Genomic DNA, 20,019 nt, shown 5'->3' on the forward strand with positions numbered 1-20,019 from the left:
GAAAGATTAACTGTTCTGTGAATGGTGGACCCTTCCAGGAGACCAAATAAGTCTTCTATAAACTGATTTGCCTTCCTGACTGTGATTTACCAGACTGACACCTAATTTGTTCTGAGCACAGTTGATGCCTCAGACACAATGGCGGATGACAGCCCACATAACCTCTCTTTCAGCTTTCATCTCATATATTCCATTTGAAGTTGAGTTCCGACAAGAGAGAGGCACAGAATTAATATTACCTTGGATCAGCTCAGTCTCCAGAGGGAACAGCAAAAGCTTTTCTGGAAACAATAAACCCTTTAAACATGACAGGGGGAACGGGACCTTAGGAGGTCTCTGAAAGTATCCATTATTAAAGAATGAGGGGAAAATCCTCGTGGGCAACTTTGATTTTTTTTTTTACCCCTCAGCAACAGCCATGATGAACTGGTGCCAGTTTTACATATAAATTTAAAGATCTTAGTTTGTTTATGTTAAAGTCCCTCTTTTCTCTCCCCCTTAGCAGATTCAGTAGAAAGAATTCATTATGAACTGTATTTGCTATAACATTGAAATTCCCTTCTTTTTTAATCTTTACCAAATAAAATAAAAAATTGATAACTTCAACAATAAAAGTCATGGAGGAAACATATGTTGTATCAGATCATGTATATAAGGTGAGATTTAAACATCCAAACGTACATGGAAGAAGTATGCATAAGTCTGAAGAACTGGAGAAAGTTTTAATTAAAACTTAACCATATGGATTTCCACAAGATTCAAACAGGAGAAAACTATACACATACACACACACACATATGCATATACACATATATGTATGTATTAATAGCAATATCTCATATTAGTACAGCACATTTTTTACAATTAAAAACAAGTACATTTACTACCACTCACCACATATGGTTATTTTTCAAATATCTTTACTTCCATCGATTTATAATAGTTTCTCTAGCTATGATGTTTGAGGGAATAATGCAGAGGCAGCTTCAGCATCATGCGTTGTACGTTAAACCTGAAGTAAAAAATCCTACGCTTGTATCCAAACCTTCCTACTTGGGTAAATTGCTTATTCTTTCTGGGACCTCGATACTCTTGCCTGTAAAATATATGTACATGTATGTATGTACGTATGTATATATATATATATATAGTAAACTCTGGTGGCATAGTGGTTAAGTGCTATGGCTGCTAACCAAAAGGTCAGCAGTATGAATCACTAGGCGCTCTTTGGACACTCTATGGGGCAGTTCTACTGGGTCCTATAGGATCACTATGAGTCAGAATCCACTTGATGGCAACGGGTTTGGGGTTTTTTTTTTTGCATATATGTATATATACATGCACATGTGTATATATATGTATGTGTGTGTATACATATGTATGTTTATATATACATATATATACGCACACGTGTGTATGTATATATATGTATGTATACATATTAAAAAAAAAAAAAAAAAACCAAACCCGTTGCCGTCGAGTCGATTCCGACTCATAATGACCCTATAGGACAGAGTAGAACTGCCCCATAGAGTTTCCAAGGAGCGCCTGGTGGATCTGAACTTCTGGCCTTTTGGTTAGCAGCCATAGCACTTAACTACTATGCCACCAGGGTTTCCATGTATGTATATATAAAACAAAAAACCATTGCCAGGAAGTTGATTCTGACTTATGGTAACCCCTTGTGCATCAGAGCAGAACTGTACTCTACAGGGTTTTCAATTTGCAGAAATAAATTGCCAGGGATTTCTTCCCATATACCACTGGGTAGACACAAACTGCCAACCTTTGGGTTACCAGCTGAGAACTTAACCCTTTGCACCACCCAGGGACTCCATAAAATGCTTATAATGGTACCTACTTCACGACATTCTTGAGAGAATCAAATAGAGTCATTTATACATGTTGCTATAAATAAGAAAGCATCCCTCCCAGGTGAGCAGACGAGCACTAAGGCTCAGGTCTAGGATGGCGAGAGCCAGGCTGAACACGGGATTGGGTAGGACTGACTAATCAGAGCTTTGAAATGGTTCATTCTGTTCTGAACCCCTGCTGAGAATTTGCATTTCTAGCCCTGATATACTGAATCAGAATCTATATCTTAACAAGATTCTGATTCAGTACATTTAGGGGTGGAAATGCAAATTATTCTCAGCAGAGCTTTGAACCAGAACAACCCAGTTAGAAGTCCTGTGACTGACAGAGCAAGAAGTTCTTGAAGTCCAGGTTCTAGGTAGTACTGGTCTAGGACTGTAGGAAGAAGCAGAAAGTATGCATCCCACAGGAATTGGGGAGACTGAGCATTTTAATTATCTATTGAAGTATAACAATTTACCCCAAAACTTAATGTCTTAGAACAACAAACATTTATTATCTCCCAGTTTCTTTGAGTCAGGAATCGAGGCAAGGCTTAGCTGGGTGCTTCTGACTCAGGGTCTATCACAGGCTATAATCAAGGTACTGGCCAGGCCTGCAGTCATCTCAAAACTGGACTGGAGAGGATATGTTTCCAAGTTCAGTCACTTGGCTGGTAGCAGGACTCGGCGATTCTCTTCCAAGCTAACTTAGGTATTGGCAGGCTTCAGGCTTTCTCCAGAGATATCTCTCCAGAGATACCAGTTCCTCGCCACATTGGTCTCTTCATAGGGTTCCTCACATCACGGCAGCTTGTTTCTCCCAGAATGAGGGCTCAGAGAAGAATCCGGTCTTTTTGTTACCTAATTTCTGTTTCATATCTTATCACTTTTTATGTATTCAATTTGTTAAAAGGGAATCCCTAGGTCCAGCCCACAATCAAGGGAATAGGTTACAGAGAACCATAATTACCAGGAGGCAGGAATCTGTGAAGGCCATTTTATAGGCTGCCTACCACACTGGGAAACAAGGAAGGGTTTGAAAGAACCTGATGGAGAACACCCTGGACAACCCAGAAAAAGGTTAGCTACACAGAACAGGAAGGTAAAGTACCTAGATGGATTAAGGAATTAGGGTTTGGAAAGTCTCTTGTCACCATGGTACACAGAAGAAGGGAGGTGTTTTGAGACTTTGGAACTCAGAAGGCTCTATTGATGATAGTTTTCAAGGTCTCCCATTGTAACTAGATGATTTGTTGATATTTGAAGATGTTATTTCAGTCAGTTTTTTGAGTTGTTTTGGAGATGTGTATCCATTCCCTCACTGAAAGCTGAAAACAGAGTCTCTGAGATGCCCTGATCAGTGGTAACCCAAGTGCTCTGAACCCAAGTGGTCAGATTTCTAGCCTGTGCTCTTCTGATGCCGCCAATCTCTCCTTTTTGTGAAAAAGACATCATTGTCCAGAGCAGGACATTCTGCTGCATGCTCATCTATACTTCTTGGTTTTCCTTCAGCAGGTAAAAGGGACTGTGATAGAGATGCTTTCAATGTGCATTGTGATCTTGCCTCCACGGGACAGGTCATTCAGAACAAAACATTGCTCCAAGAAGAGAATTGCAAGTCATCTGCACTTACCAGGTGTGAGAAAACTGCAACGAACTGGAATACAACTGAGCTCAACTAACTACTTTCCCCCACTCTCCAATATTCTCCTTTAAGGAGAAAGAGGCCGATTATAGTAAAGCAAGCTGATGTTAGCAATTTCTTTCAAAAAGCCACTTCCCAGGCATGTCCTGAGGTCAGGACACACTAACTTGGATTTCCTACTCACTGTTAATTGATGTCCCTGAGGGATCATAAACTTACTCATTTATTCAAGGAAGATTCAGTGATATTCACCAGATAGGAATTAATGAGGCAAGAACATAGAATCACACATTTAAGAAAATTTTCTGCAGCCAAATGGGTTTAAAAGTAATTGGGATCTGGGGTGAGGGATGGGAGGTAGATCTCTGTTGCTCAGAAGAAAATAATAATCAGAAATGACCACAAAGGATAAGCTATATAGTAAGAGTTCATCTCTTAAAGAATTTGAATAGTTTAATTTTTTCAGCGTGAACACTATAGCATTAAGGATTTAAAATTTAGTCAAATTAAATTAGCTACCTTTTCTATATTTTTTTTTCCATGCTTTCATTTTATAAAGCACTTTCACACACATTACCCCTAACTAACTTTGATTGTAGGCATTTGCCCACTGCAAAATCTCGTTAGAACTTGCCCTAGGTGAAGATCTTGCCTTGCCTGGATTATCATTCTTCATTACCATACTACCTAACCACATCTCTTTCAACATACATACACACACACAGCGCTTCACCTCACCAACTTCTGCTAACATATCAGATTTCAACTCAGCCCTCAATTCCTCTAGAGTGAAACTTAGAATCTTCTGGAGAGGCCATCCCCAGACCAATTATATGAGGATCATTTGAGGCAGAGCCGGGCATCCGTATGTTTTAAGTCTCCCCAGGTGATTTCAAAGGTACAGCCAAGGGTGAAAAATCACTGCTCTTAATCTAGGAATCTGGGAAATAAACCAAAGTTGAAGGGTTTTGCACGGGAGCTGGACTGATCAGACCCACAAAAGACAGAACTTAAAAATATTATACCTCGTTAGAAGTTTCCAGATTCATTTATCTGGGCTGTGAGTTTCTTGAGGACAGAGACTACTGTATGCCTAGAAGTATACATCACTATAGTTTCATTAAAGTCTTTTAATGTTTATTACATAGACATGCTGGAGCTAAATGTTATAACATTTAACATTTAGCTCCAGCATGTCTATGTAATAAGCATTAAAAGACTTTAACGAAACTAGCAGTACATCAGAATCTCTTAAGAAGCTTTTGAAATATAGAAATTCCTACATGTGACTTCATACCTATAGAATCAGAGATTTGGGCCTTAGATATTTCTGATACTATCAACTGAGGAGTCATTTGTCTAAATGTCAGATGATTTCAGCGTGAAAAGACCTTGGAGTCTCATTACTTGAAAATTTACCCAGAGCAGAAATTACATTTCCAGTGACATGGTGTTCAAGCCCATGTCACTCTTACACCAGTGTGATTATCAGCCCATTCTTGCCTAGATGTCTATATAAAACAACTTTCAGACACATATATATATCTAGGCAAGAATGGGCATATATATATACATATGGAAACCCTGGTGGCGTAATGGTTAAGTGCTACAGCTACTAACCAAAAAGTTGGCAGTTCAAATCCATGAGGTGCTCCTTGGAAACCCTATGGGGCAGTTCTACTCTGTCCTATAGGGTTGCTATGAGTCGGAATTGACTCGACGGTACTGGGTTTTTTTTTTTTTTGGTTATATATATAAACTAGCATTATTTGTCCCTTACACTCATTCTTTCGACACTTTTCAATGAGTGTGGGTTTACAGTGCTAAATATGATGTATTCTCGCCCTCAAGAAACTAATGAAAGGCATACACTAGTAAAAAAATTGAAATAGTGTGCTAACTGCTATCAAAGGGGTTCAAAACAGGGCGATGACATCAGCTTGCAACACAGGAATCTAAGTGAGTCTTGCAGGAGTTCAAGAAGGCTTCCTAGAGGAAATGAGGACTAAGATGAGGCCTGGAGGGTTATTAAGAGTTATCCAGGTGAAATCTGTGTGTCTGGAAGGGGGAGGGAGGTGGCAGGAAATAACGACTATTGCAGAAAACAGTATTCTAGACAAACAATTAACTTCTCCTGAGGTTAACCAATCAACCTGGTTTACCCAGGACTTTCCTGACTTTGGAAACCCTGGTGGTGTAGTGGTTAACAGCTATGGCTGCTAACCAAGAGGTCGGCAATTCAAATCTGCCAGGCACTCCTTGGAAACTCTATGGGGCAGTTCTACTCTGTCCTATAGGGTCGCTATGAGTCGGAATTGACTCGATGGCAGTAGGTTTGGTTTTTGGTTTTTCCTGATTTTAGCACTGAACGGCCACACCCTGCTAAACTCCAGTCCCAGACTGGTTACCCTAGATTAAAAAAAAAAAAAAAAAATTTTTTTTTGTTTTTTTTGTTGTGATCACATGGCCAAAGCCATTTCACCAACAAGAAGGTTGCTAATAAAGTTCACCATTGACATTTGGCCTCTTACCAGGTGCATCTTATGTGCATGCAGCTTTTAAGGAAAGGATCCAAAAGGATGGCTAAAGGGAAGCTAGAAGGATAATAGAGACAAATCTTGCCCACTTTATCATTTTTCTTGCATTATCCCTGCTCGTGCTTGCAAAATCACTCTATGTTATCTTTAATACATATGCCATAGCCAGGGTGCTGATTCCTGTGTTACACCTGCTCTCATCTTGGGATAAGCCTTGGAAAAATACTCAGCATAGGGAACCTCATTCAGTTCAGGAACAATTTTGTTAAATTGCTAGGTCTATTTCAAGATTTAAGAGGGGAGATTATCAGGAAAAGAAGACTCTGATCTCAGATTCAGAAAGAAGACAAATGTCATGTGACGTGAAAAAGAGGACACTTGTGATGTGATGGCCTAGAATTTCTCGCAACAGAGTTTAATGAAAAGCTCTCTTTTAAGTGGCCATGCCAATTTTTAAAGTTGATTAGTTGACAAGGCAACTTAGCATATTAGAACACTAGATACTCCAAAGTTAAAAATTAAAAAGAATTTTTTCTCCTACTGTCTCTCACTTAATTTCTTTCTGCAGCTTGCTTGAAACAGCTGTCTCCTTATCCTATCCTAATGAAGCTTGACTGCTGGCATGGAATACTCAATGCCATTTTTAAAATACGATTCATGGAAAAATAAAAACTCCATTTTCTGTAACTTTCCTGGCAGACGTGTGGAAGTTGGGGACACTGGCCCATGTGGAAGCACTAGGAACTCATTCTACCTGGGATGCCCTAAGAGAAAAGTAGAATCTCAAGAGTATAGCTTTTTATTAAAGTGACAGGGACTTATTCCTTTAATGGATATTTTTATTTTAATTCAGACAAGGAAAGGACAATGTTTAAATGAATTATTTTCATACTATATAAGTTGGGAAGGGCTGGACTTATTCCTTTAATGGATATTTTTATTTTAATTGAGACAGAGAAAGGACAATGTTTAAATGAATTAATTCATACTGTATAAGTTGGGAAGGGCTAGAGGATTTATTTTCAGGTGTGGTGGGGAGCATTATGTTTTAAAAATATAGGCTGATTCCAGGAGAGGTAATGTTAGAGTACATTACATTTATGATCATTATTATTACTAATTCTTTCTTCAAACAAATATTCACTTAGCATTGTCTGTGAGCCAAGTACTGTTTAAGGCACTGAGGATGTAGGAGGAACGAGACAGGCAAAGTTCAAGTATTCATGGTAATTTCAATCTAATAGAGAGAGAGAAATAATAAATGGACAATTGAGCTGTACGAGTAAAAAGTGTTGAATGGGTGTTTTGTGGTATATATTTTCACAAAAAAAATAATAAATGGACAAACCAACATTCAAACATGAAAAATGCCAGTCCATAAGTATTAGGCAGGATAAGAGGATGTGATGGAGAGGGACTAAAGGAATAAAACAAATCTGGTGCTGCCAAGTCAATTCTGACTCATAACGACCCCATAGGAAAGAGTAGAACTGCCTCATAGGGTTTTCAAGGAGTGGGCTGGTGGATTCAAACTGTCGACCTTCTGGTTAGCAGCTGAGCTCTTATCCACTGTGCCACCAGGGCTCCACTTGTATCTGTACTTCCTCTCAACTTTTAATTACACACAGGGACAGGGTTCTTCCCCGTGGTTACAGGGAACACCTTGATTGAAAATATCTGTCTAATCCTGTTTCATAGTATAACCTCAATTTGGTCTAGTGCTCTGCCTGAGCTGACAGAGGATGGGCAGTGTTTTGGTTAATAGCGATGCTCGGTTCTTTCCATAACCTGTTTTGAAAATATATATTTCGTAGTGAGGGAAGCAGATGTAGATGACTCATGTACATTTCATGAAAAAATCATCAAGGATTCAGTCATGAAGTATTTATTCCTTTGCCAAATATTTATTGATTACTGACTATACTCTAGAAACTGATGTAGGCACTGGTGATGCAGCGATTAACCAACCAGCCAACCAAGACCCCACTCGTAGAGTTTGCTGGTTTACTGGTGAAATTTCTGATGTTTGAAAGCTTTTTCTTTGTTGTAAAAATGTTTTTCATGTATTTGCTTATTGGTTTGCTTGCTGGACATTTATTTCTTTTAATATTCCCAGAGAAATCTGAGACCATTGTATAACAAATAAGACATTTCCTATAGCTTTGGTTAAAAACTGCTTCTAATTCTGAAGCTAAGAGGGAAAAAAATTGCATTCGATCTTTACTGTCTCACCTTAAGTTGCCAATTTTTGATGATGTAAAAAGGTCCTCTTTGCAGACAATTGGAAGAATGGGTTTCTGAACTTCACTCTTGGTTTCAAAAGAACTGGAGACTTCTAGTTTATGTATTAAATTGTCTGCCTACCTGGACACATGCTTGTATTAGTGTGTGTGCTTGTGTGTATTCGTATGTGTGTGTGTGCCTGCATACATGTGCACATACAGATATGCATATATCTCTTTGTCCCCTGTTCAGTGTGTGGCCATTTACCAAACATACATATTGTCTCCCAAACTCAGTTAACATCTTAGGACGGTGGTCCTGTTAGGGTTGTTAGTATTACTTTCAGAAATGTGTATTTACTCTCATTTTCAATACTGGTTTTCAACTCATATTTGTTCTACATTTCAAATATTTTCAGTCAGCTGTATAGCTAAAGTGCCTACATGTTATTTTACCCAAAAGTAATTAAATCCATGTAATTACTTAACGAGGAAATTCTTTTACATTTGACATGTCTGTGATTTGAAATTTGACATCTGTGATATCTTCTTGTTCTTACCCAGCTGGACACTATTGTCTCAGGATTATGTGTGGGACATTGGTTAAGCCCTTGGCTGCTAACAAGTGATCAGTGGTTTGAACCCACTAGCCATTCCACTGGAAAAAGGTATGGCAGTCTGCTTCAGTAAAGATTTACAGCCTCTACTGAGGCAGGCTGCCATACCTTTTTCCATTGGAGTGGCTGGTGGGTTCTACTTTGTCCTATAGGGTTGCTAGAAGCTGGAATAGACTTGACAGCAGTGGGTTTTTGTTTGTTTGTTTTGTCCACTTAAAGAAGTAGGCATAAGACAGAAATATATGGCTGACCCATGATTTCCAGTTTCCTAGAGTGGATATTAAATGGCTAAGTCAGTGATAGCCAACAGACTACTTAGCTTACCTTCACTAGTCCCTTAGTTTTAACATGTTTACCCCAGTTTCCTTTGGCTGATCATAGCAATAGAGTCAGTCTGAGGCATAGAGTAAGAGGTCCCTAGTGAAGACAATTCCAAAGCACTACAATGGCTGAGGCCTCAAAACACCTTCTCTGGTGGCTGAAATGCTGATTAAAATTCTTTGAAAAAAACTAAAATCTCTCTTTCATCATTGGAAGTGAGTCTAAAATGAACTCTCCCTCCAAGAGGGCTCACACTGGCTATGTGAATTAGTTTCTCCAATGAGATATCGGCAACTACAACCTGAGCTGATGCTTGAAAATGGCATTTCAGGTTGAGCTTGTCTTCTTACTTACCCATATTTTGTCATGAGAAGAACATTCCTTGGGTATGTTCTTACATGGAGAATGGAGCTTCTTTGTTGTCTAAAGCTCAACCCAGCTTTGTTTGAATTCACTAAACTTCAACTGACTCCACATACATGAGCAAGAAATAAGTGCTTATCACTGTAAGCAACTATGAATGCCGGGGTTGTTTGTTATATGGTATTATTGTGACAACAGTTGACTGATACAATCTTCCAGGCAATTTTCCAGAGAACATCTTCAAGTTCTCAAGGCACCAAGAGGTGAGGGAAGACTGAAATTTTTCCCAACATCAGGAAATATTAATATGGGGAGCAAAGGAGGGTACCTCCCAGTGGAATAGGGCTTTTAATAGAAACACAATATAAGTTCCATTTCTTGAGAACTGAGAAACCTACAGGCTCTCAGTAAGATAGGGACGATTGGAATTAGTGCTCCACAATAAATACAAAGGAGAATGTAAATGAAAAATTGGGGCAGGCCAACAAAATTAGGGTATGCTAACTATAAATTTAACTATAAAAGTGACCTGGTCCTCATGTTTTCTCTCTTATGAACATGTACTGAAGGGGCCATTTGGTTGAGGTAGGGGGCAGTGAAACAATGCTGTTTGTTAAAACTGAGGCTATAGCAAGCTGAGATTTCCCTAAAGGCAAAAGTCATGATGGAGCAAAACTTAAGGAGTTAGCAGAGAGATCTAGTCAAGAGAGAGAAAGGATTTGAACACAAAAAATCAGAGATGCAATGAGGGAGAGACTAAATTAGTAGACAATCTATAAAACTTAGGTTCCTGATAGTTTTATGATTGCATTTCTGAGTTGTCTGATGTTTACTCTGGCAGGAAAGTCCCCATTACTTAAGTAAACTGACTCTGTTGCCTGCAGTAATAAAAGTCTTTTGTTGCTAAGTACCTGAAAATCTGAAGTAAGACTAAAAACAACAACTTTGTATTTCTATATTCAGACTACATCCAAAAGCTCTGATTCTGAAGTAACACATTACAATAGGTTAGAGTTCTGTTCTGGGTGACTGAGAGGGATTTTTAACTCATTGTAAATGACACCGATTTGTTCTAAGGGCCTCTCCTCTTGAGTGGATCTCTGTGAGCCTCTCCAGTTTCCAATTTAATTCAAAATTGCAGTAATTTTAGTTGGGCCTCATCCCAAGACAGGATGCCATTTCTAAGAGAAATGGTAAACCCATTTCTAGGAGAAACCGTGCTTAGGAAACTCACCTCAGTCCAATTCATGTTTTCCCGCCGGGCAGCCTGGAAATGGCCCACCTCCATTCGGTGGTACCATTCACCTCTTAATCATGGGTGAACTAATTGCCACTTCTTTGTAGCATACAGGCTTCTACCACTCTCAAAGCAGTTGCAAAGCTAGGTCAGCATGGGAAATTTGACCTTGTAACTGAGCTGCTCTTTTAATTAGGGGTAGAGTTAAGATGGAGGAGAGAGAGACAGAAAGAGATTGTACAGACGGCCTACAGAGTGTAAGCAAGCCCTGTGGATTCATCTACATATCTAAATTTAGCCAGTTTCAGGCTCTTAACAAGCTCTGTTTCTTCCTTTAACTCAGCTCTTTAAAGAGATTTACAAACAGGTTCCCCAAAGAGAAATTGAACCTGAGAGTAAACAGTGAGATGTGCTTATGTTTTCTGACTTGAATATTCTTAGCCATATATTTACCCTATATTTTTAATTTATAGAATATTCTTAACAATGATATTTCTTTCCTTGTGTGAATTGATACAAGAATTTGGAATTTAATGTTGATATTGGCCTCACTGAATCATAGAAAGAGTAAGATATATAACAGTGGCGTGCATCAGGTAATTGAGGTGACTATAATTCATGTAAATTATGCCCAAAACATTTTACTTACTCAATTATCTGAATATTTCAGACAAAAATGGCCCAAGATTGAGAAGGCATAAGTTTACTTTTTTCGACTACATCAACATTTGATCAATATTAGTAGTGTGCTTAAGTCTATTGTGATTGTTACTTAGCTCTTCAGTTCATTGTTTGAGTGGGTAGACTGCTCCATCCAGTATCAAGAGTAGTTCTGATGGCCAGAAGAAAAGGCCAACCCAGAGAGGGCTGACAAGTGTGCAGTTAAGATGAAGTAGGAGTGTATGCTCTATTCTTCCAATCAAGGGGAGTGGTGGACATGACAGATTGGCCCAAAATATCCATTCTGCCTTCATTCCAGTGGGCTATCTTGAAGTTCAGAAACTGGAAGCCTATAAGCTGTTTCCCAGACTCTCTTGTGGCTAAGGTTCAGTATGCGATTTGATTTCAACTAACCACATGCACTTGCTTAATCTCTACAATGGAGAAGATGAAGGCCATAACACTGTTTGTTCTTATTCTGATGTCACACAAAGTCATGGAAGTGCTGGGTTTTTCTGTAGTAGCATTAATATACAGCTCAGTGTCTTGTCACTAGTTTCATAAGTATCAAAAAAGCAGAGTGTGCGGTATATATATATTTTTTCCAGTGCAAATATAGGAGATGAAATATGGTTCTGGAACCAACAGTTGTGGTGGCAGCTTCCTGATCCTAGCCAAAATCCAAGCCTGGCATTCAACCTTTGTGATTATGGCAGATGTAACAGCTCCACTGGCAAGTCAATTCTATTGTGTTCTGGAATTTATCCTTGGATACCCAGCCTAGATTTTATTCCTCGAGATCTGGAATAATTTGTAAGCACCTAACTCCCTGTATTATATCCCTTTCCACTTTAAATAGCAAGAGCATTTTACGTTAACTAAATCTTAACATTGACAATTACATTACTCGTTCCAAATGCAGTTGTAGGTAATAGACAATCAAAACTTCAGGTTGGGTATCTGGAATTAGTTATTGGACTTGAAGGCAATGGGGATGACTTATCTTTAAAGTAAAAGGTAATAGTCATCCATGTTACCCAGTGATGAAACAGATATTTAAATTATCACTTGTTGTAACCTGGCATAAAGCATCTAATGGACTCCTTTGGCAGACAAGAGAGATGGTATGATGGAGGTGGTGGTAATGGGATATAGTACTGTATGATGGTCAACGCAAATACAAAGATCATGGGTGAGCTGTTCTGGGGAGATTAACAAGCAAAATGATAAGCTCATAGTTTTAAATTATCAGTATGATCAGTAAAAGGAGTCTATATGCTTGCCTTTAAAGAATATTTTATCTTTTGTAGTCAAAGCACTGATATATCCAAAAATGAAATTCGGACTGAGCCTGTGTATTGCTGAATTAAAATGTACCTTGAATTTGCCAGCCTCACTAATGAAAGCTGGGGTTTTGATTCAGATTGAGACCTCTAGAATCAAAATAGTAAAAATTTGGAAGGATTTGTACAAATACTCAGACACTAAAGCTAATATATTTTACCAGAAGCAGCTATCCTTCTCCTCTTGTCTGATAAGCCTAGTCCTTCTTTGCTTGAAGAAATCTAAAATGGTCTTGTGTTTTGACCTTCCCCATCATTCTTTTATCTCCATATGGATAACACAGTCAGACTGCATTAAGACTCAGAGGCTAATTAAAAGTTTAATATGAAAGGTAAAGATACATGATAAAACCATTATAAGACTTTAATAATTTATACTGGCAAAAATTTAGGAAATGTATGCAAGATTACACTAGATAAAAGTAGAGAGAAACATAATTTTATATCATGTTGAATTTATTGATATGGGTAAACTGCTATTTTGGATTCAATACGTGAAATTAAGAAGCTAGAAATAGTTCTAATAGTTGGTTCCACTGTGTAACTAAAGCCTACATTCAAAAACAGCCAGCATTCTACAAAGCTGAGTGCTGGATATTTCTTTATATACTGAGAAGTAGGAGTCCAAATACTAAGTATGACAGAGATACTGGAGTGGATGTCTATTGTATGTGATCATCTCACCTATCCTCTGAGACCACCTTGAGGAATTCCCTTCATAAAGTCACTGAGACATGCACTGCTGAGAGGAGTCTTGGAATCCTTGAAAAGTGCTGCATGTATTCTCCTGTGTACGCTCTAGATGAAAGTGAGAGATGCTGCCATTGAAATAGACTTCCTGACTGCAGGGGAGATGGTAACTGGGAGGTAGAAGGCAGTAGCACTTAGCTGCTAGAGACTAAGTAGGTAAGATAATCAGAATCTTTCTTTTGACACACAGAGATCTTTGATGGTGCCTAATTGCCCATAGGAAACACTGGTGGTGTAGTGGTTAAGAGCTACAGCTGCAAACCTAAAGGTTGGCAGTTCAAATCCACCGGGTGCTCCTTGGAAACTCTATAGGGCAGTTCTACTCTGTCCTGTAGGGTCCCTATGTGTAGAGTTGCTATGAGTCAAAATCTACTCGACAGCAATGGGTTTTTTAATTGACCATGAGGTCCCTAGAAGTAAAATCACGCTTAATCTGATCTGGCAAACCTCCTCGACCAATTAATTCCCCCTTCACCAATACCCATATCTTTTTTTTTTTAAATAATTTTTATTGTGCTTTAAGTGAAAGTTTACAAATCAAGTCAGTCTCTCACCTATAAACTTATATACACCTTACTGCGTACTCCCACTTACTCTCCCCCTAATGAGTCAGTCTGCCCGCTCCTTCCAGTCTCTCCTTTCATGACCTTTTTGCCAGTTTCTAATCCCCTCTACCCTCCCATCTTCCCTCCAGACAGGAGATGCCAATGTAGTCTCAAGTGTCCACCTGACGCAAGTAGCTCATCAGCATCTCTCTCCAACCCATTGTCCAGTCCAATCCATGTCTGATGAGTTGGCTTCACACCAATACCCATATCTTAAACTGTAAAGAACAGTTTCTCTTGGGGAAAAAGAAAAAAAAAGAAAAAGGTGAATGGTGGGGTGGTGAATACTACATAGCTTTTGGGAAAGAAATTTGGAATTATTTCACATGAATGTGCTCAAATTTTCCTCCATAATCCTCTCCAAAGTGACTGGCATTTGCATGATGGCTGTTACAGGCATAACAGAATGGCTGTGCAATGGAGAAAGGGAAATACCCAGAACTTTTTGGGATATATATATATATATATATACATATATATATACACACACACACATATATGCTTCACTGGTTTTGATTCTCTAGAAACCCAGCCTAAGACAATGACCAGGAGTGTTCACTTTTTATGAGGTTCCAATGATCTAATGTGTCTTCTGTTTGTGCATTTGTAGCCTATTTATAAAAAAAAAAAAAAAGTCCCATAATTTTCTCCAGGAACTTTACAGTTTTAGGTTTAATGTTTAGTTCTTTGATCCATTTTTAGTCAGCTTTTGTATATGGTGTGAGGTATGGGAAGAAATATCTGTCGATAGCTTGCATTTGTTATTTCCAGTGATCGGGAGAAAAACTCATAAAAATTCAGGGGCTTGCCATCGTGGTGAAGCTTTTTAGAAATCATGTATCTGTGGCTTGTTGGGACATTCCTTCAAACAAACAAAAAAAAAAAAAAAAAGGGAGAGTTGGGGGTGGAGAATTAAGAGCTCCTTGTTTTTTTTGCAACCCTTACTACGAAAAAAAAGAATCAATTTTTCCATAGTGGTCACATATTTAGGTGTTATCTTCTGGCCAGAAACCCTGGTGACATAGTGGTTAAGGGCTACGACTGCTAACCAAAAGGCTGGCAGTTCAAATCCACCAGGCGCTCCTTGGAAACTCTATGGGGCAGTTCTACTCTGTCCTATAGGGTCACTATGAGTTGAAATTGGCTCGACCGCACTGGGTTTGATTTTGGTTTTATGTTTTAGCCATTCATTGATAAGCCAACATGGCAAGTTTGATTGAGGCTCAAAGCAAAATAAGCCTCTTCACTTGGTCCAGGATGCAATTCAGGCAGCTCTGCCATTTGGCTCTTAAGATGCTATGGCAGATCCAAATGTTGTAAGCAGACTGTGAACCTCTGACAAGAGAATCACAGAGCAGCCTCCTAGAGATTTGGAGCAAAGCTATGCTGTCCTCAGGAAATAATTATTATTGTTTAGAGCAGTTGTTCTAATTTTTTTTGTTTCTTAAGCCCTTTAGAAAAAAAAAAAAAATTATTTAAAATCCCAAAGAGCTCTTTTTTTGTGGATTATATCTTTTGATATTTATTGTATTATAAACTAAACTTGAGAAAATTTAAAAATAGATTTAATAATTTATTTTAAATTACAATAATAAACCCATTATATAACATAAATGGTGTATGTTCATGAGGAATAACTATTTTGCAAAAAAATAAATTTGTGAGTAAGGTAGAATTATTCAGGATTTTTTGAAAATTTCTTTAATAATGGCTTAATTCAAGAGATTTTGATCCTTGGATCTGCTTCTGGATTCAATCTGTTACAATATGTTGTTGAGTATATGAAGAACATCTGGTCTCACACATATATAGTTAGAAAAGGGGGAATTATTTTAATAGCCCTTTTAGATTATTGTGGTTATTCTTCTTTGGTACTACACCAAAATCAACAATTAATAGTTTCTTAAAACTTAGTTACAATGTGGAATCTTAAACCATACCAATGAATATTTTATATTCTGTTACTTTCAAACCCATTGATTTATCTTGAATATTGAAGGGATTTTTTACCCATGCATGGTTTTGAAAAATAATGAGTTGGTCATTTAGAAACCATTGGTTCAATAACTAATGTATATGTTCTATATTTTGGCACATTTCATTATATAATATCAAAAACTTACATTTATTAATACCACCAGTAATCTCATCAGAAGAGTCTTTAAATATCAGAGAACAGTGAAGCAGATGAAAAATTTTCAAATTTCTAATTTCCACTTAAAGGTCAAATTTTATCATTGGCAGCAAATACTGTCAGTTGTTTTCCATGAAGTGACAGGCTCATTTCATTCATTTTTGAGAAACTACAGATTGGTGTCAGTCATTCATTCAAATAAAAACAGTATTCAATGAAAAAGGCAACAAGTTCAGTTCAACACTCAAATATTTATGCAAGGGTTTTCTTTACAACAACTGTAAATACTTCAGTATGCAGCAGAAGTGCTTTATGCATACCCCCATTTTGTCATATAGATTATTAAAAAGTCATATACTCAATGATTTGAAACTTAATATAACTAATTTTTACTGCATCTTCAATGGCATTCTTAAATATAACAATTTTGGGGGGCTGTTTGTTGTTTTACATGTAAATGCATGGTACTGAATATGATGACTACTGTTAGTGCCTGATGTTTGGTGCCACTGCCTGACTTATTGTAAAGTCCCAGTAATTTTATCTACTATTGCTCTTGTACCATTAATGCACATATCAACACAGTGAAGAAGTAAAATCTTAATGTTATAATGCAAAGAGTTGACCCTGTCGACTCCCTGAAATGATCTTGTGGTCCCCGAATGTCTATAGACCACACTTTGAGAACAGCTGCTTTAGACAAAAAAGCTCTAGACTTTTTAATGGGCCTTAGTAGAGAATTGTATGGCAGGAAGAAGTCCAAGGTGCACTGAAGGTATTGCCAACAAACAATAAACTGGACTATATGAAGAACAGTGCATCAGGATTGGAAGAAGACTCATCAACAACCTGCATTATGCAGGTGACACAACCTTGCTTGCTGAAAGTGAAGAGGGCTTGAAGTACTTACTGATGAAGATGAAAGACTACAGCCTTCAGTATGGATTTCACTTCAATAAAAAGAAAACAAGAATCCTCACAACTGGACCAATAAGCAACATCATGATAAATAAAAAGATCGAGGTTGTCAGGATTTCATTGTACTTGGATCCACAATCAATGGCCATGGAAGCAGCAGTTGAGAAATCAAACTACCTATTACATTGGGCAAATCTGCTGCAAGAGACCTCTTTAAAGTGTTAAAAAGCAAAGATATCACTTTGAGGACTAAGGTGCGCCTGATCCAAGCCATGGTATTTTCAATTGTCTCATATGCGTGCGAAAGCTGAACAATAACGAAGACTGAAAAAGAATTGATGCCTTTGAATTATGGTATTGGCAAAGAATATTGATTATGGACTGCCAGAGAAATTAATAAATATGTCTTGGAAGAGGTACAGCTGGAATGAATAGTCCTTCGAAGGGAGGATGGCGAGACTTCTTCTCAAGTACTTTGGATGTGTTATCAGGAGGGTCCAGGCCCTGGAGAAGGACATCATGCTTGCTAAAGTAGTGGGTTAGTGAAAAAGAGGAAGGCCCTCAACAAGACGGATTAACACAGGGCCTGCAACAAGAGGCTCAAACATAGCGATTGTGAGGATGACACAGAATCCGGCAGTGTTACGTTCTGTTGTACACAGGGTAGCTATGAGTCAGAACCAACTCCATGGCACTTAACAACAATACAGAACTAACACCTGACTATCCCTGGTGGCATAGTGGTTAAGAGCTACAGTTGCTATCCAAAAGGTCAGCAGTTCGAATCCACCAGGTGCTCCTTGGAAACTCTATGGGGCAGTTCTACCCTGTCCTATCAGGTCCCTATAAGTTGGAATTGACTTGATGGCAACGGGTTTGGTTTTTCTTTTTTTTTTAATGGGAAACCAGGTGCCTTGGTGGTGCAGTGGTTATGAGCTCGGCTGCTAACCAAAAGGTTGGCAGGTCGAGTCCACCAGCTGCTCCCTGGGAACACTATGGGGTTGTTCTACTCTGTGCTGCAGGGTCGCTATGAGTGAGAATTGACTTGACATCAAGGTTTATGGTTTATTGTAGAGAATTGATTTAGTTTGTATGAAATAGAGTCAAGAAGGGTTGTGTGTGGGATACTCTGAAGTTCTTCCTAGTACTGTTATGTCCGGAAGTAGAATTTAATGGGATAATACAGAAACACATACAAACATAGAGCAACCAAATGTCCTGGTTTCCCTGGGATCATCTTCATTTACACATGCTGTACTAGCAAAACTGTTAAGAGCACTCTATTTCATACTCTAAAGTATCTTATATTGGAAGACAAAGGATATAGTGATCCTAATACCATGGCAGAACCATCACAAACTTTGAATCTTTAGGACTTATGGTTTGGATTTCCACTCCAGTAAAGGATTTCTGACCAACTAAGACCTTGGTTGAAGTCAAGAGGGATATGGAATGGGTAGTGCATAAAATAAGTTAAATGTATGCACCACCAGCATTGTGGCCAGCTGAAGCGAAAACTCTAGAACCTACACATTTTCTTGCCCTCTATTATCCGTGTGTGTGTGCAATTTATTTCTTCTACCATTTTCACAGAGTATGGTGATTGTGATTTACTGTAATCTAATGCAAACTTTATCGGATATAAATATGGAATCAAAGTTAACTAGAGGAGGAATACCGGAGGCCTTGACTGATGGGACTTGGTCCTAACACTTATGGGGGAAGGTAAATGCATTTTCATTTGTTTGAGAGAGCTTTGCATTCTGTCAGGAAGCAGTTGGTACTCTTGATCATGATTGGGAGATTAAGTATGGGAAGAAGTGTGGGAAGCTGCTTAAATATGCAGATCCCTTGAACTCACTTTCACACTGAATTCAGTAAGTCTGGCAGCAGAGCCCGAGGTTATGTATGTTTAACATTCACTGTAAGAAACTGGGAAATCCGTGGTCCTCAGGTTACAAAAGGGGAAGACTACGTTAGAAGAATAAAGTGAAGCTCGGCAGGATTGCAGTCAAGTTTAGGATTGTGGAATGGGGGGAAGCCAAACTTGAAGAGGGACTGTAGGATTTCACCAGCAGTGAGAGGAGAATAAAGTATCCTGGTGTCTGCACACCATCTCTTTCCTCCTGTGCTGTCAGACTCCCTGGGCTGACTGAGACATGATTTTCACAGAGGCTTTGATGACCCCTCACAGAGGAGGGCTGGATGCTTGGGGCTAAATAGAACTCAGATCTCATTTTTCTTCCAGCCCAAGTCATCCTTTCTTTTTGATCAGTAGCATTGGGGCAGCCCCATCAAGATTTTAAGTTTTTGTTGCAAGGGTGGACCAGATAAAACCAGCTATGTTTTACTGCCAGGGCTTATTCTTAATATAGGTCTGGGGCATAACTGAGGCTTCAGGAAACAGCAGACGATACTATTAATTTGCTTTCACACTTTCTGCTGCCTGCTGGAATAGAGATGTTTTGAGAAGAAAAAGATTCAGGAATCATAGGGAAAGAAAATGTAATTGCTATAAATGTGGAGGAGTGGGGCTGTCATTTTGACTCTTCAGGCACCTGTCAAACATTTAAAGAAAGAGAACGCTTATTGTTTAATCATTATACCACCTCACGCCCTTGCTTTCCTGGTTGAGACACACTGAGGTTGGGAAGTGAGGGAAATAAAGCAGGAGCCTCTGATTGATTTGGATTGCACTGGCCAATCTCTTGCAAAGCATGGGGTTGTTTAATGATTGCACCAAGTAGTTCAGGATTTTAGCAGAGCTCAGTAACAAGAAAGGATAGCACATTTTAAACAACAGGTGGTAAG

Source organism: Elephas maximus, chromosome 11 (genome assembly GCF_024166365.1).
Source record: "Elephas maximus indicus isolate mEleMax1 chromosome 11, mEleMax1 primary haplotype, whole genome shotgun sequence".
In the NCBI taxonomy this organism is placed as follows: Eukaryota; Metazoa; Chordata; class Mammalia; order Proboscidea; family Elephantidae; genus Elephas; species Elephas maximus.